Below are 24,365 nucleotides of genomic sequence, written 5' to 3'. Positions count from 1 at the left end.
TGCCAGTTGTCACCGGATTATGGAGTGCACCAGGCAGCAGAGCAGCCAGTGTGGCAAGGAGCCACAGCACGGACAGTCCCCCACCTGTCAAGCATCAAATGTTGGCCAGTGCCCGGCGGAAGAGGGGGAAGATACCAACCACCAAGGCCACTCGCAGGGGTACAGGTGGGAGTGTGGAGTCAGCTGCGACACCTTCCAAGGTGGGGAAGGGGCACAAGAAAACTGGCAAGTCTGGGAAGATCAGCATGGCGGTGAAGACCGCCATCAGCCCCTCTGCCAAGGAGCCGACCGCCAGCAGCCCCACTGCCCCAGACAGGACCGCCAGCAGCCCCGCTGCCAAGGAGCCGACCGCCAGCAGCCCCACTGCCCAAGACAGGACCGCCAGCAGCAGCTCCACCGCCCCAGACAGGACCACCAGCAGCAGCCCCGCTGCCAAGGAGCCGGCCAGCAGCAGCCCCGCTGCCCAAGACAGGACCACCAGCAGCAGCCCCGCTGCCCAAGACAGGACCGCCAGCAGCAGCCCGCTGCGCCAGACAGGACCGCCAGCAGCAGCCCGCTGCCAAGGAGCCGGCCAGCAGCATCCCCGCTGCCCAAGACAGGACCGCCAGCAGCAGCCCCGCTGCCAAGGAGCCAGCCAGCAGCAGCCCGCTGCCCAAGACAGGACTGCCAGCAGCTGAACTTCTGCCAAAGACACCGCCGCCACAAGCACCGCTGCCAAAGACACCGCCGCCACAAGCACCGCTGCCAAAGACACCGCTGCCACAAGCACTGGTGCCAAGGACACTGCCGCAACAAGCACCGGTGCCAAGGACACCGCCGCCACAAGCACCGCTACCAAGGACACCGCCGCCACAAGCACCGCTGCCAAGGACACTGACGCAACAAGCACCGCTACCAAGGACACCGCCGCCACAAGCACCGCTGCCAAGGACACTGCTGCCAAGGACACCGCCACCACAAGCACCCGTTGCCAAAGATACCGCTGCCACAAGCACCGCTGCCAAGACACCGCCGCCACAAGCACCGCTGCCAAAGACACCGCTTCCACAAGCACCGCTGCCAAGGACACTGCCGCAACAAGCACTGCAGGCCCATGAGCGCCAAAAGCTCTGACGCTACTGAGGCGGCCACGAGCAGGATGAAGCACTCTGGGCACATGGCCCCCTCCAGAACCAGTGGAGAAAGACATCCACTACCTCTGCCCTTGGCAGGATGAAGCACTCAGGGCACAAGGCCCCCTCCAGAACCAGTGGAGAGATATATCCACTACCTCTGTCCTTGGCAGGCTGAAGCACTCTGGGCACAAGGCCCCCTCCAGAACCAGTGGAGAAAGACATCCACTACCTCTGTGTAGGAAGTTGGCTCTGTATGTGCTATTTCAAAGTAAGGAATAGCATGCACAGAGTCCAAGGGTTCCCCTTAGAGGTAAAATAGTGGTAAAAATAGATAATACTAATGCTCTATTTTGTGGTAGTGTGGTCGAGCAGTAGGCTTATCCAAGGAGTAGTGTTAAGCATTTGTTGTACATACACATAGACAATAAATGAGGTACACACACTCAGAGACAAATCCAGCCAATAGGTTTTTATATAGAAAAATATCTTTTCTTAGTTTATTTTAAGAACCACAGGTTCAAATTCTACATGTAATATCTCATTCGAAAGGTATTGCAGGTAAGTACTTTAGGAACTTCAAATCATCAAAATTGCATGTATACTTTTCAAGTTATTCACAAATAGCTGTTTTAAAAGTGGACACAGTGCAATTTTCACAGTTCCTAGGGGAGGTAAGTATTTGTTAGGTTAACCAGGTAAGTAAGACACTTACAGGGCTTAGTTCTTGGTCCAAGGTAGCCCACCGTTGGGGGTTCAGAGCAACCCCAAAGTCACCACACCAGCAGCTCAGGGCCGGTCAGGTGCAGAGTTCAAAGTGGTGCCCAAAACACATAGGCTAGAATGGAGAGAAGGGGGTGCCCCGGTTCCGGTCTGCTTGCAGGTAAGTACCCGCGTCTTCGGAGGGCAGACCAGGGGGGTTTTGTAGGGCACCGGGGGGGGCACAAGTCCACACAGAAATTTCACCCTCAGCAGCGCGGGGGCGGCCGGGTGCAGTGTAGAAACAAGCGTCGGGTTTGTAATGGAAGTCAATGGGAGATCTCGGGATCTCTTCAGCGCTGCAGGCAGGCAAGGGGGGGATTCCTCGGGGAAACCTCCACTTGGGTAAGGGAGAGGGACTCTTGGGGGTCACTTCTCCAGTGAAAGTCCGGTCCTTTAGGTCCTGGGGGCTGCGGGTGCAGGGTCTCTCCCAGGCGTCGGGACTTTAGGTTCAAAGAGTCGCGGTCAGGGGAAGCCTCGGGATTCCCTCTGCAGGCGGCGCTGTGGGGGCTCAGGGGGGACAGGTTTTGGTACTCACAGTATCAGAGTAGTCCTGGGGTCCCTCCTGAGGTGTCGGATCTCCACCAGCCGAGTCGGGGTCGCCGGGTGCAGTGTTGCAAGTCTCACGCTTCTTGCGGGGAGCTTGCAGGGTTCTTTCAAGGCTGCTGGAAACAAAGTTGCAGCCTTTCTTGGAGCAGGTCCGCTGTCCTCGGGAGTTTCTTGTCTTTTCGAAGCAGGGGCAGTCCTCAGAGGATGTCGAGGTCGCTGGTCCCTTTGGAAGGCGTCGCTGGAGCAGGATCTTTGGAAGGCAGGAGACAGGCCGGTGAGTTTCTGGAGCCAAGGCAGTTGTCGTCTTCTGGTCTTCCGCTGCAGGGGTTTTCAGCTAGGCAGTCCTTCTTCTTGTAGTTGCAGGAATCTGATTTTCTAGGGTTCAGGGTAGCCCTTAAATACTAAATTTAAGGGCGTGTTTAGGTCTGGGGGGTTAGTAGCCAATGGCTACTAGCCCTGAGGGTGGGTACACCCTCTTTGTGCCTCCTCCCAAGGGGAGGGGGTCACAATCCTAACCCTATTGGGGGAATCCTCCATCTGCAAGATGGAGGATTTCTAAAAGTCAGAGTCACCTCAGCTCAGGACACCTTAGGGGCTGTCCTGACTGGCCAGTGACTCCTCCTTGTTGCTTTCTTTGTTCCCTCCAGCCTTGCCGCCAAAAGTGGGGGCCGTGGCCGGAGGGGGCGGGCAACTCCACTAAGCTGGAGTGCCCTGCTGGGCTGTGACAAAGGGGTGAGCCTTTGAGGCTCACCGCCAGGTGTCACAGCTCCTGCCTGGGGGAGGTGTTAGCATCTCCACCCAGTGCAGGCTTTGTTACTGGCCTCAGAGTGACAAAGGCACTCTCCCCATGGGGCCAGCAACATGTCTCTGGTGTGGCAGGCTGCTGGAACTAGTCAGCCTACACAGACAGTCGGTTAAGTTTCAGGGGGCACCTCTAAGGTGCCCTCTGTGGTGTATTTTACAATAAAATGTACACTGGCATCAGTGTGCATTTATTGTGCTGAGAAGTTTGATACCAAACTTCCCAGTTTTCAGTGTAGCCATTATGGTGCTGTGGAGTTCGTGTTTGACAGACTCCCAGACCATATACTCTTATGGCTACCCTGCACTTACAATGTCTAAGGTTTTGTTTAGACACTGTAGGGGTACCATGCTCATGCACTGGTACCCTCACCTATGGTATAGTGCACCCTGCCTTAGGGCTGTAAGGCCTGCTAGAGGGGTGTCTTACCTATACTGCATAGGCAGTGAGAGGCTGGCATGGCACCCTGAGGGGAGTGCCATGTCGACTTACTTGTTTTGTCCTCCCTAGCACACACAAGCTGGCAAGCAGTGTGTCTGTGCTGAGTGAGAGGTCTCCAGGGTGGCATAAGACATGCTGCAGCCCTTAGAGACCTTCCTTGGCATCAGGGCCCTTGGTACTAGAAGTACCAGTTACAAGGGACTTATCTGGATGCCAGGGTCTGCCAATTGTGGATACAAAAGTACAGGTTAGGGAAAGAACACTGGTGCTGGGGCCTGGTTAGCAGGCCTCAGCACACTTTCAATTGTAAACATAGCATCAGCAAAGGCAAAAAGTCAGGGGGCAACCATGCCAAGGAGGCATTTCCTTACACAACCCCCCCCCAAACGAAAGAGGATGAGACTAACCTTTCCCAAGAGAGTCTTCATTTTCTAAGTGGAAGAACCTGGAAAGGCCATCTGCATTGGCATGGGCAGTCCCAGGTCTGTGTTCCACTATAAAGTCCATTCCCTGTAGGGAGATGGACCACCTCAACAGTTTAGGATTTTCACCTTTCATTTGCATCAGCCATTTGAGAGGTCTGTGGTCAGTTTGAACTAGGAAGTGAGTCCCAAAGAGGTATGGTCTCAGCTTCTTCAGGGACCAAACCACAGCAAAGGCCTCCCTCTCAATGGCACTCCAACGCTGCTCCCTGGGGAGTAACCTCCTGCTAATGAAAGCAACAGGCTGGTCAAGGCCATCATCATTTGATTGGGACAAAACTGCCCCTATCCCATGTTCAGAGGCATCAGTCTGCACAATGAACTGCTTAGAATAATCTGGAGCTTTTAGAACTGGTGCTGAGCACATTGCTTGTTTCAGGGTGTCAAAGGCCTGTTGGCATTCCACAGTCCAGTTCACTTTCTTGGGCATTTTCTTGGAGGTGAGTTCAGTGAGGGCTGTCACAATGGATCCATATCCCTTCACAAACCTCCTGTAATACCCAGTCAAGCCAAGGAGTGCCCTGACTTGAGTCTGGGTTTTTGGAGCTACCCAGTCCAGAATAGTCTGGATCTTGGGTTGGAGTGGCTGAACTTGGCCTCCACCTACAAGGTGGCCCAAGTAAACCACAGTTCCCTGCCCTATCTGGCATTTGGATGCCTTGATAGAGAGGCCTGCAGATTGCAGAGCCTTCAAAACCTTCTTCAGGTGGACCAGGTGATCCTGCCAGGTGGAGCTAAAGACAGCAATATCATCAAGATAAGCTGTGCTAAAGGACTCCAAGCCAGCAAGGACTTGATTCACCAACCTTTGGAAGGTGGCAGGGGCATTCTTTAAACCAAAGGGCATAACAATAAACTGATAATGCCCATCAGGTGTGGAGAATGCTGTTTTCTCTTTTGCTCCAGGTGCCATTTTTATTTGCCAGTACCCTGCTGTCAAGTCAAAGGTACTTAAGAATTTGGCAGCACCTAATTTGTCTATGAGCTCATCAGCTCTTGGAATTGGATGAGCATCTGTCTTGGTGACAGAATTGAGCCCTCTGTAGTCCACACAAAACCTCATCTCTTTCTTTCCATCTTTGGTGTGAGGTTTGGGGACTAAGACCACTGGGCTAGCCCAGGGGCTGTCAGAGCGCTCAATTACTCCCAATTCCAGCATCTTGTGGACTTCCACCTTGATGCTTTCCTTAACATGGTCAGATTGTCTAAAGATTTTGTTCTTGACAGGCATGCTGTCTCCTGTGTCCACATCATGGGTACACAGGTGTGTCTGACCAGGGGTTAAGGAGAAGAGTTCAGGAAACTGTTGTAGGACTCTTCTACAATCAGCTTGCTGTTGGCCAGAGAGGGTGTCTGAGTAGATCACTCCATCTACTGTGCCATCTTTTGGGTCTGATGACAGAAGATCAGGGAGAGGTTCACTCTCTGCCTCCTGATCCTCATCTGTTACCATCAACAGATTGACATCAGCCCTGTCGTGGAAGAGCTTAAGGCGGTTTACATGGATCACCCTCTTGGGGCTCCTGCTTGTGCCCAGGTCCACCAGGTAGGTGACCTGACTCTTCCTTTCTAGTACTGGGTAAGGGCCACTCCATTTGTCCTGGAGTGCCCTGGGAGCCACAGGCTCCAGAACCCAGACTTTCTGCCCTGGTTGGAACTCAACCAGTGCAGCCTTTTGGTCATACCAAAACTTCTGGAGCTGTTGGCTGGCCTCAAGGTTTTTGGTTGCCTTTTCCATGTACTCTGCCATTCTAGAGCGAAGGCCAAGTACATAGTCCACTATGTCCTGTTTAGGCTCATGGAGAGGTCTCTCCCAGCCTTCTTTAACAAGGGCAAGTGGTCCCCTTACAGGATGACCAAACAGAAGTTCAAAGGGTGAGAATCCTACTCCCTTCTGTGGCACCTCTCTGTAAGCGAAAAGCAGACATGGCAAGAGGACATCCCATCTCCTTTTGAGCTTTTCTGGGAGTCCCATGATCATGCCTTTTAATGTCTTGTTGAATCTCTCAACCAAGCCATTAGTTTGGGGATGGTATGGTGTAGTGAATTTATAAGTCACTCCACACTCATTCCACATGTGCTTTAGGTATGCTGACATGAAGTTGGTACCTCTGTCAGACACCACCTCCTTAGGGAAACCCACTCTGGTAAAGATACCAATGAGGGCCTTGGCTACTGCAGGGGCAGTAGTCGACCTAAGGGGAATAGCTTCAGGATACCTGGTAGCATGATCCACTACTACCAGGATATACATATTTCCTGAGGCTGTGGGAGGTTCTAGTGGACCAACTATGTCCACACCCACTCTTTCAAAGGGCACCCCCACCACTGGAAGTGGAATGAGGGGGGCCCTTGGATGCCCACCTGTCTTACCACTGGCTTGACAGGTGGGGCAGGAGAGGCAAAACTCCTTAACCATGTTGGACATATTGGGCCAGTAGAAGTGGTTGACTAACCTCTCCCACGTCTTGGTTTGTCCCAAATGTCCAGCAAGGGGAATGTCATGGGCCAATGTTAGGATGAACTTCCTGAACAGCTGAGGCACTACCACTCTCCTAGTGGCACCAGGTTTGGGGTCTCTGGCCTCAGTGTACAGGAGTCCATCTTCCCAATAGACCCTATGCGTTCCATTTTTCTTGCCTTTGGACTCTTCAGCAGCTTGCTGCCTAAGGCCTTCAAGAGAGGGACAGGTTTCTTGTCCCTTACACAGCTCCTCCCTTGAGGGTCCCCCTGGGCCTAAGAGCTCAACCTGATAAGGTTCAAGCTCCAAAGGCTCAGTTCCCTCAGAGGGCAGAACTTCTTCCTGAGAAGAGAGGTTCCCTTTCTTTTGCTGTGTTGCAGTTGGTTTCCCAACTGACTTTCCTTTCCTCTTGGTAGGCTGGGCCATTCTTCCAGACTCCAGCTCTACTTGTTCACCCTGTGCCTTGCACTGTGCTCTTGTTTTCACACACACCAGTTCAGGGATACCCAGCATTGCTGCATGGGTTTTTAGTTCTACCTCAGCCCATGCTGAGGACTCCAGGTCATTTCCAAGCAGACAGTCCACTGGGATATTTGAGGAGACCACCACCTGTTTCAGGCCATTGACCCCTCCCCATTCTAAAGTAACCATTGCCATGGGATGTACTTTTCTCTGATTGTCAGCGTTGGTGACTGTGTAAGTTTTTCCAGTCAGGTATTGGCCAGGGGAAACCAGTTTCTCTGTCACCATGGTGACACTGGCACCTGTATCCCTCAGGCCCTCTATTCTAGTCCCATTAATTAAGAGTTGCTGTCTGTATTTTTGCATGTTAGGCGGCCAGACAGCTAGTGTGGCTAAATCCACCCCACCCTCAGAAACTAGAGTAGCTTCAGTGTGGACCCTGATTTGCTCTGGGCACACTGTTGATCCCACTTGGAGACTAGCCATACCAGTGTTACCTGGATGGGAGTTTGGAGTGGAACCTTTCTTGGGACAGGCCTTGTCTCCAGTTTGGTGTCCATGCTGTTTACAGCTATGACACCAGGCCTTTTTGGGATCAAAGTTTTTACCCTTGTACCCATTGTTTTGTGAAGAGGCTCTGGGCCCACCCTCCTGTGCAGGTTTTTGGGGGCCTGTAGAAGACTCTTTACTATTTTTAGTTTTGGTTGTCTCATCACCCTTCCCCTGGGGAGTCTTTGTGACCCCTTTCTTTTGGTCACCCGTGTTGAAGTCTTGGACACCCTTGTCTTGACCCAATGGTCCGCCTTCTTTCCCAATTCTTGGGGAGAAATTGGTCCTAGGTCTACCAGATGCTGATGCAGTTTATCATTGAAACAATTACTTAACAGGTGTTCTTTCACAAATAAATTGTACAGCCCATCATAATTACTTACACCACTGCCTTGAATCCAACCATCTAGTGTTTTCACTGAGTAGTCTACAAAGTCAACCCAGGTCTGGCTCGAGGATTTTTGAGCCCCCCTGAATCTAATCCTATACTCCTCAGTGGAGAATCCAAAGCCCTCAATCAGGGTACCCTTCATGAGGTCATAAGATTCTGCATCTTGTCCAGAGAGTGTGAGGAGTCTATCCCTACACTTTCCTGTGAACATTTCCCAAAGGAGAGCACCCCAGTGAGATCTGTTCACTTTTCTGGTTACACAAGCCCTCTCAAAAGCTGTGAACCATTTGGTGATGTCATCACCATCTTCATATTTAGTTACAATCCCTTTAGGGATTTTCAACATGTCAGGAGAATCTCTGACCCTATTTATGTTGCTGCCACCATTGATGGGTCCTAGGCCCATCTCTTGTCTTTCCCTCTCTATGGCTAGGATCTGTCTTTCCAAAGCCAATCTTTTGGCCATCCTGGCTAACTGGATGTCCTCTTCACTGGGGCTATCCTCAGTGATTTCAGAGGTGTTGGTCTCTCCTGTGAGGGAACCAGCATCTCTGACTATTATTTTTGGAGTCAGGGTTTGAGGGACCCTGTTCTCCCTAGATAGGATTGGTAGGGGGGAATTTTCCTCCAAGTCACTATCCTCTTCCTCTGAGTTGCCACCCTCAGAGGGGTTGGCCTTTTCAAACTCTGCCAAAAGCTCCTGGAGCTGTATTTTGGTAGGTTTGGGGCCCATTGTTATTTTCTTTATTTTACAGAGTGACCTTAGCTCCCTCATCTTAAGATGGAGGTAAGGTGTGGTGTCGAGTTCCACCACAGTCACATCTGTGCTAGACATTTTGCTTCTAAAAGTTGGAATACTTTTTAAGAATCTACAACTGGTTCTAGAATCTAATTCAAACTTTTACAAACTTTTAAACTCTAAAAGAAATGCTAAACAGGATCTAACACAAGGCCCTAGCAGGTCTTTTAAGAATTTAGAAAACTTTTCAAATTGCAAAAATCTATTTCTAATGACAATTTTGGAATTTGTCGTGTGATCAGGTATTGGCTGAGTAGTCCAGCAAATGCAAAGTCTTGTACCCCACCGCTGATCCACCAATGTAGGAAGTTGGCTCTGTATGTGCTATTTCAAAGTAAGGAATAGCATGCACAGAGTCCAAGGGTTCCCCTTAGAGGTAAAATAGTGGTAAAAATAGATAATACTAATGCTCTATTTTGTGGTAGTGTGGTCGAGCAGTAGGCTTATCCAAGGAGTAGTGTTAAGCATTTGTTGTACATACACATAGACAATAAATGAGGTACACACACTCAGAGACAAATCCAGCCAATAGGTTTTTATATAGAAAAATATATTTTCTTAGTTTATTTTAAGAACCACAGGTTCAAATTCTACATGTAATATCTCATTCGAAAGGTATTGCAGGTAAGTACTTTAGGAACTTCAAATCATCAAAATTGCATGTATACTTTTCAAGTTATTCACAAATAGCTGTTTTAAAAGTGGACACAGTGCAATTTTCACAGTTCCTAGGGGAGGTAAGTATTTGTTAGGTTAACCAGGTAAGTAAGACACTTACAGGGCTTAGTTCTTGGTCCAAGGTAGCCCACCGTTGGGGGTTCAGAGCAACCCCAAAGTCACCACACCAGCAGCTCAGGGCCGGTCAGGTGCAGAGTTCAAAGTGGTGCCCAAAACACATAGGCTAGAATGGAGAGAAGGGGGTGCCCCGGTTCCGGTCTGCTTGCAGGTAAGTACCCGCGTCTTCGGAGGGCAGACCAGGGGGGTTTTGTAGGGCACCGGGGGGGGCACAAGTCCACACAGAAATTTCACCCTCAGCAGCGCGGGGGCGGCCGGGTGCAGTGTAGAAACAAGCGTCGGGTTTGTAATGGAAGTCAATGGGAGATCTCGGGATCTCTTCAGCGCTGCAGGCAGGCAAGGGGGGGATTCCTCGGGGAAACCTCCACTTGGGTAAGGGAGAGGGACTCCTGGGGGTCACTTCTCCAGTGAAAGTCCGGTCCTTTAGGTCCTGGGGGCTGCGGGTGCAGGGTCTCTCCCAGGCGTCGGGACTTTAGGTTCAAAGAGTCGCGGTCAGGGGAAGCCTCGGGATTCCCTCTGCAGGCGGCGCTGTGGGGGCTCAGGGGGGACAGGTTTTGGTACTCACAGTATCAGAGTAGTCCTGGGGTCCCTCCTGAGGTGTCGGATCTCCACCAGCCGAGTCGGGGTCGCCGGGTGCAGTGTTGCAAGTCTCACGCTTCTTGCGGGGAGCTTGCAGGGTTCTTTCAAGGCTGCTGGAAACAAAGTTGCAGCCTTTCTTGGAGCAGGTCCGCTGTCCTCGGGAGTTTCTTGTCTTTTCGAAGCAGGGGCAGTCCTCAGAGGATGTCGAGGTCGCTGGTCCCTTTGGAAGGCGTCGCTGGAGCAGGATCTTTGGAAGGCAGGAGACAGGCCGGTGAGTTTCTGGAGCCAAGGCAGTTGTCGTCTTCTGGTCTTCCGCTGCAGGGGTTTTTAGCTAGGCAGTCCTTCTTCTTGTAGTTGCAGGAATCTGATTTTCTAGGGTTCAGGGTAGCCCTTAAATACTAAATTTAAGGGCGTGTTTAGGTCTGGGGGGTTAGTAGCCAATGGCTACTAGCCCTGAGGGTGGGTACACCCTCTTTGTGCCTCCTCCCAAGGGGAGGGGGTCACAATCCTAACCCTATTGGGGGAATCCTCCATCTGCAAGATGGAGGATTTCTAAAAGTCAGAGTCACCTCAGCTCAGGACACCTTAGGGGCTGTCTTGACTGGCCAGTGACTCCTCCTTGTTGCTTTCTTTGTTCCCTCCAGCCTTGCCGCCAAAAGTGGGGGCCGTGGCCGGAGGGGGCGGGCAACTCCACTAAGCTGGAGTGCCCTGCTGGGCTGTGACAAAGGGGTGAGCCTTTGAGGCTCACCGCCAGGTGTCACAGCTCCTGCCTGGGGGAGGTGTTAGCATCTCCACCCAGTGCAGGCTTTGTTACTGGCCTCAGAGTGACAAAGGCACTCTCCCCATGGGGCCAGCAACATGTCTCTGGTGTGGCAGGCTGCTGGAACTAGTCAGCCTACACAGACAGTCGGTTAAGTTTCAGGGGGCACCTCTAAGGTGCCCTCTGTGGTGTATTTTACAATAAAATGTACACTGGCATCAGTGTGCATTTATTGTGCTGAGAAGTTTGATACCAAACTTCCCAGTTTTCAGTGTAGCCATTATGGTGCTGTGGAGTTCGTGTTTGACAGACTCCCAGACCATATACTCTTATGGCTACCCTGCACTTACAATGTCTAAGGTTTTGTTTAGACACTGTAGGGGTACCATGCTCATGCACTGGTACCCTCACCTATGGTATAGTGCACCCTGCCTTAGGGCTGTAAGGCCTGCTAGAGGGGTGTCTTACCTATACTGCATAGGCAGTGAGAGGCTGGCATGGCACCCTGAGGGGAGTGCCATGTCGACTTACTTGTTTTGTCCTCCCTAGCACACACAAGCTGGCAAGCAGGGTGTCTGTGCTGAGTGAGAGGTCTCCAGGGTGGCATAAGACATGCTGCAGCCCTTAGAGACCTTCCTTGGCATCAGGGCCCTTGGTACTAGAAGTACCAGTTACAAGGGACTTATCTGGATGCCAGGGTCTGCCAATTGTGGATACAAAAGTACAGGTTAGGGAAAGAACACTGGTGCTGGGGCCTGGTTAGCAGGCCTCAGCACACTTTCAATTGTAAACATAGCATCAGCAAAGGCAAAAAGTCAGGGGGCAACCATGCCAAGGAGGCATTTCCTTACACTCTGTCCTTGGCAGGATTAAGCACTCTGGGCACAAGGTCCCCTCCAGAACCAGTGGAGAAAGACATCCACTACCTCTGTCCTTGGCAGGATGAACACTCTGTGCACAAGGCCCCCTCCAGAACCTGTGGAGCTTGACATCCACTTGGGAGACTGTGGCTTTGCACTCCCCAGGATTGAACAGAGGGCAAACCACCCTCTGTAGAGACTTGAGAGACTGTGGCTTTGCACTCCCCAGGATTGAACAGTGGGGAAACCACCCACTGTAGAGACTTGAGAGACTGTGGCCTTGCACTCCCCAGGATTGAACAGTGGGCATGGGGCCCCCTTGTGGATTTGGCATTGTGCACTCAACCGGCTGAGGTGCCCATCCTTTCCCTTCCCCCTGAGGTGCCTGTTTTATTTCTATCTGATGCCCCTGCAGTATTCTCTCCATCTTGTTCGGGTATCTTGTGTGGGCCTCGCCCATGCATTTTGGGCCCAGTGGTCCACGGACTTTAAGGGTGGAATACCTTTGACTAATATTATTGGTGTATATATTTGTAAATAGTTCATGTATATTTTTTTAATACTGAATTTTAATATATTACAATCGTTCACCTCATTTCCTTTTGTCTTTGCATTCTTCCAGGGGGGTTGGGGGGTGTAACTGTAATGTATCATGCTGTATTAGTGTGTGTGTTGTCATGGGTGAGAGTGGGGGTGTTGCGTGTGTGTGTCACTGTTTTTTCCCTCCCCCCTCCCCTGTGTCGTAGGTGCAGTACTCACTGTGGTCTTTGCCGCCGGCGTTCGTGCTCCTGGTAGAGGAGCAAGAAGATGAAGGCTGGAAAAATGTGGAGCTCTGGTTCCATGGCGTCCTGGTTCCTCGTGGGGTGTGCAGAGGTGAGCGTTTTCCCTTCGAAGTCCTGTTTCTGCCGTGTTTTTGTTCGCGGTGAATCCGCCCCGGAAAAAGTGGCGGAATGGTAGGTTGTAATTCTGTGGGCGGTACATTGTCCTCCGCCTGTCTGTTGGCAGTGACCGCCGCTGTGTTTGTTTGTACCGCCGTGGCTGTCGGAGTGTTAAAGTGGCTGTCTATGTTGGCGGTTTCCGCCACGGTCGTAATTCCATTTTTTTTACCGCCAGCCTGTTGGCGGTCTTACCGCCGCTTAAACACCGACCGCCAGGGTTGTAATGACCACCATAGTCACTAAAATAAAGTACCTTTATTTTTAGTAACCCTGAGTATTGTGCTTCTTATGATATAGTACCTAAATGATATAAGTGGTATAGTAGGAGCTTTACATGTCTCCTAGTTCAGCCTAAGCTGCTCTGCTATAGCTACCTCTATCAGCCTTAGCTGCTAGAACACTACTAATCTACTAATAAGGGATAACTTGACCTGGCACAAGGTACACGTACCATCAGGTACCCACTATAAGCCAGGCCAGCCTCCTACATTGGTGGCAGCAGTTGGATAAGTACTTGTAACTGCTTTACCACTTTCTCATTGGTGCTTTTCATATGAAAAGCATATTCCAAATGCTTAAAAATATACACAGTTAACCTAAACATTCTAACTCTCTTTCCGAAAACTTTCTGAAAAGTTTCTAAAAGTTTTTAAAAGTTTTAAAAAGTTTTTCTCTCTTCTTTAAAAGTTTCTAAACTTTTTTCTCTCTATCTTAAACTCTTTCTTGCAACTATGTCTGTAGTAGAGGCCACTCCCAAAGTTCTCCAGACAACTTATGGCAATTTAAACTTTAAATGTTCGAGGGGTCTCTGCATAGAAAGAAGTTTAAGCATTGGGACGAACCCTACCAAAGATCTTCTCCATAGCCTTCTCCTAGAAAGTGACCAGAACCACTCTGGCCCATCCCAGGAACAGGAGGAAGAAGAGAAGGGTATCCAAGTAGAATCAGGGGAGGGCCCTGAGGACTCTAGAGAGGGTTTCTCCAAAGACCTGTCAGCTAACAGGCCACCCAGTGAAGCTTGTAGCGGCAGGGGGTCACACATCAGTAGGACACCTTTTATTCCAAAAGGCCAGGTAACTAGAGTTCAGTCAGTTAGAGACAGGTCCACTTCTGCCAAGCCCTACATCACCTCTGTGTCAGAGCTGTCCCAAGCCTCCCACCCTGAGGACAACATCCTAGACAGGGAACTCAGAAAGCTGAGGTTGGAAAAGGCCAGACTGAAGCTGAGACAGCAGCAGTTGGCCTTAGACAGGGAGTCTCCAGATGTAGAGAGGGAAAGACAGAATTTGGGGTATGTTCCCCATGGTGGCAGCAGCAGTATTCTTGATAGTCATCCTGCTAGAGAAACAGATTCAAGAAACCTGCACAAAATTGTCCCCCCTTACAAGGAGGTGCATGACATAAACAAGTGGATTTATGCACTTGAGAGAGCCTGTATGGTACAGTTGGTCCCTCAAAGGCAGTGGGCTGCTATCTTATGCCTATCTTTCACTGGCTAAGGTAGGGATGGACTTCTTACTGTCAGGGAGAGTGATGCAAACAACTACAAAGTTTTGAAAGATACACTCTTAGATGGATTTGGCTAACCACTGAACAATGCAGGATAAAGTTCAGAGATACCAGAAAAGAGTCCTCTCAAGACTGGACAGACTTTCTAGACTGTTCAGTGAAGGCCTTGGAAGGATGGTTACATGGCAGTAAGGTGACTGACTATGAAAGCCTATATAATCTTATTTTGAGAGAGCATATTTTGAACAATTGTGTGTCTGACTTGTTGCATCAGTACTTGGTAGACTCAGATCTGACCTCTCCCGAAGAATTGGGAAAGAAGGCAGACAAATGGGTCAGAACAAGAGTGAGCAGAAATGCTCATACAAGTGGTGACAAGGATGGCAAGAAGAAGGATGCTAAGTCTTCTGACAAGGGTGGGGACAAGGATAAAAAGAACTCTGAGTCTTCATCAGGCCCACAAAAATCCTCTGGGGGAGGTGGGTCCAAATCCTCTTCAGAACTAAAAGAAGCCACTGTGTTATTTCTGTAAAAGTAAAGGCCATTGGGCAAGTGATCCCACTTGTCCAAAGAAAAACACCAAGGCTCCCAATACCACAACCCCAACTGCGTCCTCTAGTACCCCTAGTATTAGCAGTGGTGGTGGGAAGAATACTACATATAGCCAATCAAAGGGTGTAGCTGGGCTCACTATTGGTAATGTAGTTGGGGTTGGTCTTGTTAGGGAGACCACAGAGAGTTTTAGTCTCTGATGGTGGTATTGACTTTGCCACCTTGGTTGCTTGTCTCCTTAATATGGGTAAGTACAAGCAACTGCCCCTAATAAATGGTATTGAAGTTGAGGCCTACAGGGATACTAGAGCCAGTGTCACTATGGTGATTGAGAAACTGGTTCACCCTGAACAACACCTACTCAGTCAGCAGTACCAAGTGACTGATGGGGGTTACTGGTCCAAAGAAAGTTGTGGTAGCCACTGATTTACCTCTAGACTGCTTACTAGGCAATGATTTGGAGACATCAGCTTGGCCTAAAGTGGAGTTGGACGCTCATGCAGCAATGCTGGGCATTCCAGGGCATATCTTCTCTCTCACAAGGGTTCAGGCCCAGAAGCAAGGAGGACAGCGAAACTTGGATCCTGGAAAAATGGACCAACTGCACCCAAAAGCTAGGGGTAAAAAGGGTAAATCCTTGCCCACTATCCCTCCCTCACTAGAAGATTCCCCTTTTGAAGAAGAGGAATCCTCTCCCTGTGCAGAACCTACACCAGATGAGCTGGCAGCTGACACTGCTGAGCTTTTGGGTGCAGGGGGGCCTGCTAGGGAAGAGCTGAGTGTGGCACCCCATACCTGTCCCACAATACAGGGTTTAAGATGGCAAGCTGTCAAACAGCAGAATAGGGATATAATTGATAGCCATAAAGTCTATTGGGAAGATAACCTCCTCTACACTGAGTCAAGGGACCCTCAACCTGGAGCTGCCAGGAGATTGGTCATCCCTTTGCAGTATAGGGAGTTTCTTCTGAATTTGGCTCATGATATTCCTTTGGCTGGGCATTTGGGCCAGAGTAAAACTTGGGACAGATTTGTTCCATTGTTTCACTGGCCTCATACGTCAGAGGACATCAAGGAGTTTTGTCGCTCCTGTGTGACCTGCCAAGCCAGTGGCAAGACTGGTGACACACCTAAGGCCCCCTTAATTCCACTTTCAGTGGTTGGGGTGCCATTTGAAAAGGAAGGGGTTGACATAGTTGGCCCCCTTGACCCTCCAACAGCTTCAGGCAATAGGGTTATCCTTGTGGTAGTTGACCATGTCACTAGGTATCCTGAAGCTATTTCCTTAAGGACCACTACAACCCCTGTAGTGGCAAAAGCCCCCCTGGGAATATTTTCCAGAGTGGGTTTCCCTAAGGAAGTGGTGTCAGACAGAGGTAGTAACTTCATGTCTGTATACCTCAAAGCTATATGGAAGGAGTGTGGTGTAAATCGCAAGTTCACTACTCCTTATCATCCACAGTCAAATTGTCTGGTTGCGAGGTTTAATAAAACTCTCAAAGGCATGATTGTGGGACTCCCTGAAAAACTCAGAAGGAGAAGGGATGTCCTGTTGCCATGCCTCCTTTTTGCTTATAGGGAGGTACCCCAAAAAGGAGTGGGCTTTAGCCCCTTTGAACTCCTCTTTGGGCACCCTGTAAGAGGTCCCTTTGCTCTTGTGAAGGAGGGTTGGGGACAACCTTTAAAAGCTCCCAAGCAAGACGTTGTAGATTATGTACTTGGCCTCAGATCAAGTTTTGTCTGAGTGCATGAAAAAGGCCAGTAAAAACCTTCAGGCCAGCCAGGAGTTCCAAAACAAATGGCATGACCAGAAGGCTGTCCTGACCCAGTACCACCCAGGACAGAAGGTGTGGGTATTGGAGCCTGTGGCCCCAAGAGCACTCCAGGACAAATGGAGTGGACCCCATCTCATTGTGGAAAAAAAGGTGAGGTCACCTATTTGGTAGACCTGGGCACTGCCAGAAGTCCCCTTAGGGTGCTTCATGTCAATAGCCTGAAACCTTATTATGACAGGCCTGACTTAACCCTGCTCATAGCCACTGATGAGGGGCAGGAAGAAGAGAGTGACCCTCTCCCTGACCTCTTCTCCACCACTGAAGCTGATGGCTTAGTGGAGGGAGTGGTGCTTGCAGATTGCCTTACTGCTGAGCAAAAGGAGAACTGCATAAATCTCTCAGATCAGTTCTCTGACCTCTTCTTACTGATCCCAGGTACAACTACCTGGTGTGAGCACATAATCGACACTGGAGACAGTTTACCTGTCAAACGTAAGATGTATAGGCATCCTGACCACGTCAGAGACTGCATTAAACAAGAGGTACAGAAAATGTTAGAACTAGCAGTGATTGAACCTTCTGAAAGTCCCTGGGCTAGCCCAGTGGTGCTTGTTCCCAAACCTCACAGTAAAGATGGTAAAAAGGAAATGAGGTTTTGTGTGGACTATAGATGTCTCAATCAAGTAACCAAAACTGATGCTCTTGGTGTCTCACTGCTGTGAGTGCTGCCTTCTCATAGGAGTGCACTAGAAATGCCCTGCCTTATGTGTAAAGGGTATTGTCTGATTTATGAGGGGTAGCGTAGGTGTGTTTGGTATGATTGTGATGGTGATGATAAATACTGCTTACTGGTGTGGGTGTATTTTTTATTACTATCACAGAAATGCCACTTCTAGAAAGTGCGCATTTATCTGTACTTATGACTCTGGTGTTTTGCAGCTTGACTCCAATCCACGTCTGGGCAGAGTGACAGTTGGGGCTTTGTGCATACTTTTCAGACAGCCTGTACACAGGGAGGGTGGAGGTGTCACAGAGGTGCATCTGCATACTGAATTGTCTTCCTGGGCTGAGAGAAGGGAGAGGCAGGGCACACCTACATTTGTAAAGGCTGTGCCCTGCCCTCACACAATAGGGTCGTTAACCCCCCACTGATGTTTGGAGCCTGTGCTGAAAGGAGAGAGGGGGCACTCCCAGAACCAGTTGTAACTGGCTGGAACCTCCTCTCCCTACCATGGTAAAACACTGTAAGAACTGACTATAAGTACAGGGGAATTTTCCCCACAATTTGGAGACTCTTGGAATCATCTTGGAACTGGACACCAAAGACTGAAAGGACTCACCAGGAACCGCCATGGACTGCTGCTGCTGTGCTGACCTGTGAACTGCCTGGTCACTGTGAAGGACTTGCCACTTGCTGCCTTTCCCTTGTGCTGGCCTGTAGCTGGGCCCTCCACCTGAGGACCTTGTCTTAAGATTCTGCTCCCCAGGGGTAGGGTGCTGTGGCCCCTGACCCCTGCATCTATTTCTTCACGAGGGGTGCTTCTCCGTGGTTGCGGCTGCCATAGCGCTGATTGCAGCGCACTTATGGAGCCTTGGGAGCTCGTGGGCTCCTTGCTGCACTGTGCCCCTTTAAATAAGATCACTGCAGCGGTCCGGGAAGCTGGAAGAACATTCGCGCACCGCATCGGGTGCAGGCGAGTGTCTGCTCGGGCCCCAGGAGGGGTCTGATCTTCTTGTGGCTTCACGGCAGGACCAGGGGAAGGTGCGGGGAGTGCCCCCTGGTCTCTGCGTTAGGAGCAGGACGCTCCTTTTCTGCTGTTAGGTAAAACAGGCATTATTGTGCCCCCCCTTGGTGGAAGGGCCAGTGGAGGCCCGGGGGGGGCCCCCAGAGATCGCGGGTCCCGGGAGGGGCCTGTCATTAAACCGGAGGGGGTGCGTGGTGCCCCCCTCCAGCCCTAAGTTGTTTTTGCTGGCTTTGGCCCCCCTCGTGAGGGCCGGTTGAGGCCCTGGGGGGCCCCCAGTAATCACGGTCCCCGGAGGGGCCTGTCTATAAAAGAGAGGAGGTGCATGTCGCCCTCCTCTGACCCCAGAGTATAAGGGAGGCCCCAGTTTTGCGCATAGGAGCGCCGGGGCCCCATTGTTCGCCTTCTAGGCACTGGAGGTGCCTTCATCCAACCAGGTACTGTTTAAAGGACCAATATAGTTGCAATCCAAAGTTCTTTCTACAGACTTTTGTTCGATTCATATATTACCTACCTGCGTTGGATGTTTTTACATATGTATATGCAAATGTTCCTTTTATGGACATGCTTGCTAATTTGTTTTTCTAACTTGCCATATCTTTTCTAATGTTCCTACTATGGGCATTTTAGGATATTCTTATGACAAGTGCTGTGATGTAATAACGTGTTTTCCTGACTACTGCTTATGTTGCAGAATACTGAGTAACCTGTGTGTTATGTGTGAGTACTGCTAGGTTGCAGAGTAACTAATGTGTAACGTTCTGACAACTGCTAAGGTAGCAGGATAGTACTGATATGTGATGTTTGGTCTGATAATTGACTTGTGTACGATACAGTATATTTTCATATAATCTGGTGTTGTGTTTCCTTTGTGGTAGGGATATTGCGTCACATGTGTTGTGTGTGTTGTGCAAACGCTTTACACATTGCCTCCAGGTTAAGCCTGACTGCTCGTGCCAAGCTACCAAGGGGGTGAGCAGGGGTTATCTTGGACGTGTAACTCCCTTGCCCTCACTAGAGTGGGTAGGTTCTGCCTGGCTGAGGTGCATACCCTAGCCAACCAGAAACCCCATTTCTAACAATGCCTAAAAAGGTATTATGGACAGCTAGCTGTCCAAGGCGGGAAACATCCTTTATGCCGACTTTTTTATAACGAAGTCCTGGTTAACGAAAGCGGAACAACGCTTTCTTTAACCACGACTTCGTTATTTTGTGCCTTAACCACGCATGGTTAAGGTACAAACAAGGGAGTCGGCTGAGGAGGACGACGCAGATGACGAGCCGACGACTCAGGTAAGTGGGGTTTTTAGGTTTTGGGGAGGGGGGGGGGTCGGGGGTTTTAAGTTTTGGGGTGGGTTGGGGGGTGGGGCGTTTTTGGTTTTGGGGAGGGGGTGGGGGGTTGGGGTTTTAGGTTTTGGGGTGGGGATGGGGGGTCGGGGTTTTAGGTTTTGGGGTGGGGTTGGGGGGTGGGGCGTTTTTGGTTTTCGGGAGGGGGTGGGGGGTGGGGGGTTTTAGGTTTTGGGGTGGGGTTGGGGGATGGGGCGTTTTTGGTTTTGGGGAGGGGGTTGGGGGTCGGGGGTTTTAGGTTTTGGGGTGGGGCGTTTTAGATTTTGGGGAGGGGGTCGGGGTTTTAGGTTTTGGGGTGGGGTTGGTGGGGTGGGGCGTTTTAGGTTTTGGGGAGGGGGTTGGGGGTCGGGGTTTTAGGTTTTGGGGTGGGGTTGGGGGGGTGGGGCATTTTTGGTTTTGGGGAGGGGGTGGGGGGTCGGTGGTTTTAGGTTTTGGGGTGGGGTTGGGGGGGACGTTTTTCGTTTTGGGGAGGGGTGGGCGGTTTTAGGTTTTGGGGTGGGGTTGGGGGGGTGGGGCGTTTTTGGTTTTGGGGAGGGGGTGGGGGTGTCGGGGGTTTTAGGTTTTGGGGTGGGGTTGGGGGGGTGGGGTGAGGCATGCAGGATCAATGGGTGCCTGTTACTAATGACTTTACCAGGAATGCCTTTACAACGAAATATTGTTGTTAAGGCATTCGTGGTAAAGGCATTAGTAGTAACAACGCGGTTGGTGTCCCGACCGCGTTGTTTAGGCACCCGTTGTTTTGTCAGTCGGCATTCCGTCGTACAACCGTCCAAGGCTTTTGATGAACTCAAACAGGCCATGTGCTCTGTACCTGTCCTAAAAAGCCCCTGTTAATTCAAGAAATTCATAGTCCAGACTGATGCTTCTGAATTAGGGGTAGGGGCAGTTCTATCACAGCTTAACACTGAGGTCCAGGATCAACCTGTTGCTTTTATCAGCTGGAGGTTGACCCCTAGAGAAAAGTGCTGGTCTGCCATAGAGAGGGAGGCATTTGCTGTGGTCTGGGCACTGAAAAAGTTGAGACCATACCTGTTTGGTACTCACTTTATTGGTCAGACAGACCACAAACCTCTATTATGGCTTAAACAAATGAAAGGTGAAAACCCTAAATTGTTGGGGTGGTCCATCTCCCTACAGGAAATGGACTGTACAGTGGAAATAGACCTGGGAGTACCCATTCCAATGCAGATGGACTCTCCAGATATTTCCACTTAGACAATGAAGACTCATCTGGGCAAGGTTAGCCTTGTTGCCCCTCGTTTGTAGGGGGAGTTTGTGTAGGAAAGTACCATCTTGCCTGGCATGTTACCCCCATTTGTACACGTATATAAGTTTGTTTTTGCCTGTCTCACTGAGATCCTGCTAGCCAGGACCTTAGTGCTCAGTTTGTGGCCTGAATGTGTGTACCTGTGTAGTGACTAACTGTGTCACTGAGGCTCTGCTAACCAGAACCTCAGTGTTATGCTCTCTCTGCCTTTAAAATTGTCACTATATGCTAGTGACCATTTTTACCAATTCTAATTGGCACACTGGAACACCCTTATAATTCCCTAGTATATGGTACCTAGGTACCCAGGGTATTGGGGTTCCAGGAGATCCCTACGGGCTGCAGCATTTCTTTTGCCACCCATAGGTAGCTCAGACAAATTTTACACAGGACTGCCACTGCAGCCTGAGTGAAATAATGCACACGTAATTTCACAGCCATTTTCACTGCACTTAAGTAACTTAAAAGTCACCTATATGTCTAGCCTTCATTTGCTGAAGGTTAGGTGCAAAGTCACTAAGTGTGAGGGCACCCTTGCACTAGGAAAAGTGCCCCCACAAAGTTCAGGGCCAATTCGCCGGACTTTGTGAGTGCGGAGATGCCATTACACGTGTATACTACATATAGGTCAATACCTACATGTAGCTTCACAATGGTAACTCCGAATATGGCCGTGTAACATGTCTAAGATCAAGGAATTGTCCCCCCATGCCAAATCTGGTATTGGGATGCCAATCCCATGCATCCCCGGGGCTCCACTGTGGACCCCCGGTACTGCCAAACCAGCTCTCTGGCGTTTTCTCTGCAGCTACCGCTTCTGCCACCCCACAGACAGGGTTCTGCCCTCCTGGGGTCTGGGCAGCCCAGTACCAGGAAGGCAGAACAAAGAATTTCCTCTGAGAGAGGATGTTACACCCTCTCCCTTTGGAAATAGGTGTTAAAGGCTGGGGAGGGGTAGCCTATCCCAGCCTCTGGAAATGCTTTGAAGGGCGCAGATGGTGCCCTCCTTGCATAAGCCAGTTCAAACCGGTTCAGGGAACCCCCCAGCCCCTGCTCTGGCGTGAAAATGACAAAGGAAAGGTGAGTGACCACTCCCCGTCCCTCACCACCCCAGGGGTGGTGCCCAGAGCTCCTCCAGTATGTCCCAGACCTCTGCCATCTTGGATCCAGAGGTGTGAGGGCACCCTGGAGGCTTCTGAGTGGCCAGTGCCAGCAGTGGACGTCAGAGACCCCTCCTGATAGGTGCTTACCTGACAAAGTGGCCAATCCTCCTCTGAGGGCTATTTGGGGTCTCTCCAGTGGTCTTTTCCTCAGATAACAACTTGCAAGAATTCACCAGAGTTCCTCTGCACCTCTCTCTTTGACTTCTGCCAAGGATCGACCGCTGACTGCTCCAGGAAACCTGCAAAACTGCAACAAAGTAGCAAGAAGACTACCAACGACATTGTATAGCCTAATCCTGCTGGCTTTCTCGACTGTTCCCTGGTGGTTCATGCTTTGGGGGCTGCCTGCCTTCATTCTGCACTGGAAGCCACAAAGAAATCTCCTGTGGGTTGACGGAATCTTCCCCCTGCTCCAGCAGGCACCAAACTTCAGCGTCACCTGTACTGTGGGACCCCTCTCATCCTGATGAGCGTGGCCCCTGGAACACAGGTGGTAGACCCAAGTGACCCAGACTGTCCAGTGGTTCAACTGTCCAAATTTTGAGGAGGTAAGTCCTTGCCTCCCCTCTCCAGACAGTAATCCTGTGCACAGGGTAAACTGCAGCTGCTAGGGCTTCTGTGCATGTTTGCAAGGAATCCTTTGTGCACAGACAAGCCCAGTTCCCCAGAACTCTGTCCTGCATTGCTCAACTCCATGAGTTGACCTCCAGCTTCGTGGGACCCTCTTTTGCAGTGTTGAGACGACCACTGTGTTCACTCTTCTTGAACCTGTGTTCAAGGATTTCTGCGGGTGCTACCTTCTTGGTTGTGGGATCTCTACATTGCTGAGGGCCCCGTCTGTCTCCTCTCCCAAGTGGCGACATCCTGGTCTTTCCTGGACCTTGACAGCACCCTTTTTCTTCAACAGCGACTCTTGCAGCTAGCAAGGCTTGTTTGCGATCTTTTGCCAAAGAAATAACTCTGCTTCCTCCAGCCCTCCGTGGGACATCTTCTACATGAAGAAGAAGTTCCTAGCACCTTTCGTTGTTGCAGAATCTTCAGCTTCTTCCATCCAGAGGCAGCCATTTTGCACCTTCATCTGGGGTTTCGTGGGCTCCTGCCCCCCTGGACACTTTAACGACTCTTGGACTTGGTCCACTTCCTTTGTAGGTCCTCAGGTCCAGGAATCTTCAGTGCTTTGCAGTCTGTTGTGGTCTTTTCAAAATCCTCTATCTCAAGTTTAGTGTGCTTCTGGGGAAATAGTAGTACTTTACTCCTACTTTCCAGGGTCTTGGGGTGGGGTATCTTGGACACCCTTAGTGTTTTCCTACACTTTCAACAACCCTCTACACACTACACTAGCCTAAGGGTCCATTTGTGGTTCACATTCCACTTTCTTAGTATATGGTTTGTGTTGCCCGTAGGCCTATTTCTACCTATTGCATTCTATTGTGATTCTACATTGTTTGCACTACTTTTCTAACTGTTACTTACCTGTTTTTGGTTTGTGTACATATAATTTGTGTATATTACTTACCTCCTAAGGGAATGTATCCTCTGAGATACTTTTGACATATTGTCACTAAAATAAAGTACCTTTATTTTTAGTAACTCTGAGTATTGTCTTTCTTATGATATAGGGCCTGATTCTGACCTTGGCGGTCGGCGGAGAGGCGGCGGTCGGACCGCGAACAGACCGGCGGTCCAAAAAATGGCATTCTGACCGCGGCGGTCACCGCCGCGATCGACCGCCACATCCCCACTCCGACCGCCACGGCGGTCATGACCGACGGGCTGGAGTTTGCACACTCCGGCCCGGCGGTCGACCCAAGATCGCCAACCGTATCATGACCCTGCTTACCGCCGCGGTTTTTGGCGGTCGGGAACCGCCATGCGAACCATGGCGGTAGGCACTATCGGGGCCAGGGAATTCCTTCCCTGGCACTGATAGGAGTCTCCCCCACCCCCCACTGCCCCCCACGAGTCCTCCCCCCACACCCTCCACCCCCCTGCCACCCCCCAGAGGTGGTACGAACCCCCTGCCCCCCCCCACCCCGACATGCACATACACGCACCCCGACATGCACGCACCCCCAACATGCACATATGCACACCCCCTACACACACACATACACAACGGGGGCACATACCCGCACACATACATGCCGACATGCGCACCCGCCGAACTACACACATTGCCCAAAGGCACAGCAGCACCCCCCGCCCGCATGCACGCACTCACACACCCCCTCTACACACCCCCATGCACGCACACATCACACAACACCCCCC

Source organism: Pleurodeles waltl, chromosome 12 (assembly GCF_031143425.1).
Source record: "Pleurodeles waltl isolate 20211129_DDA chromosome 12, aPleWal1.hap1.20221129, whole genome shotgun sequence".
In the NCBI taxonomy this organism is placed as follows: domain Eukaryota; kingdom Metazoa; phylum Chordata; class Amphibia; order Caudata; family Salamandridae; genus Pleurodeles; species Pleurodeles waltl.
The sequence above is the reverse complement of the archived record's forward strand: the minus strand, read 5'-3'. Positions refer to the sequence as shown.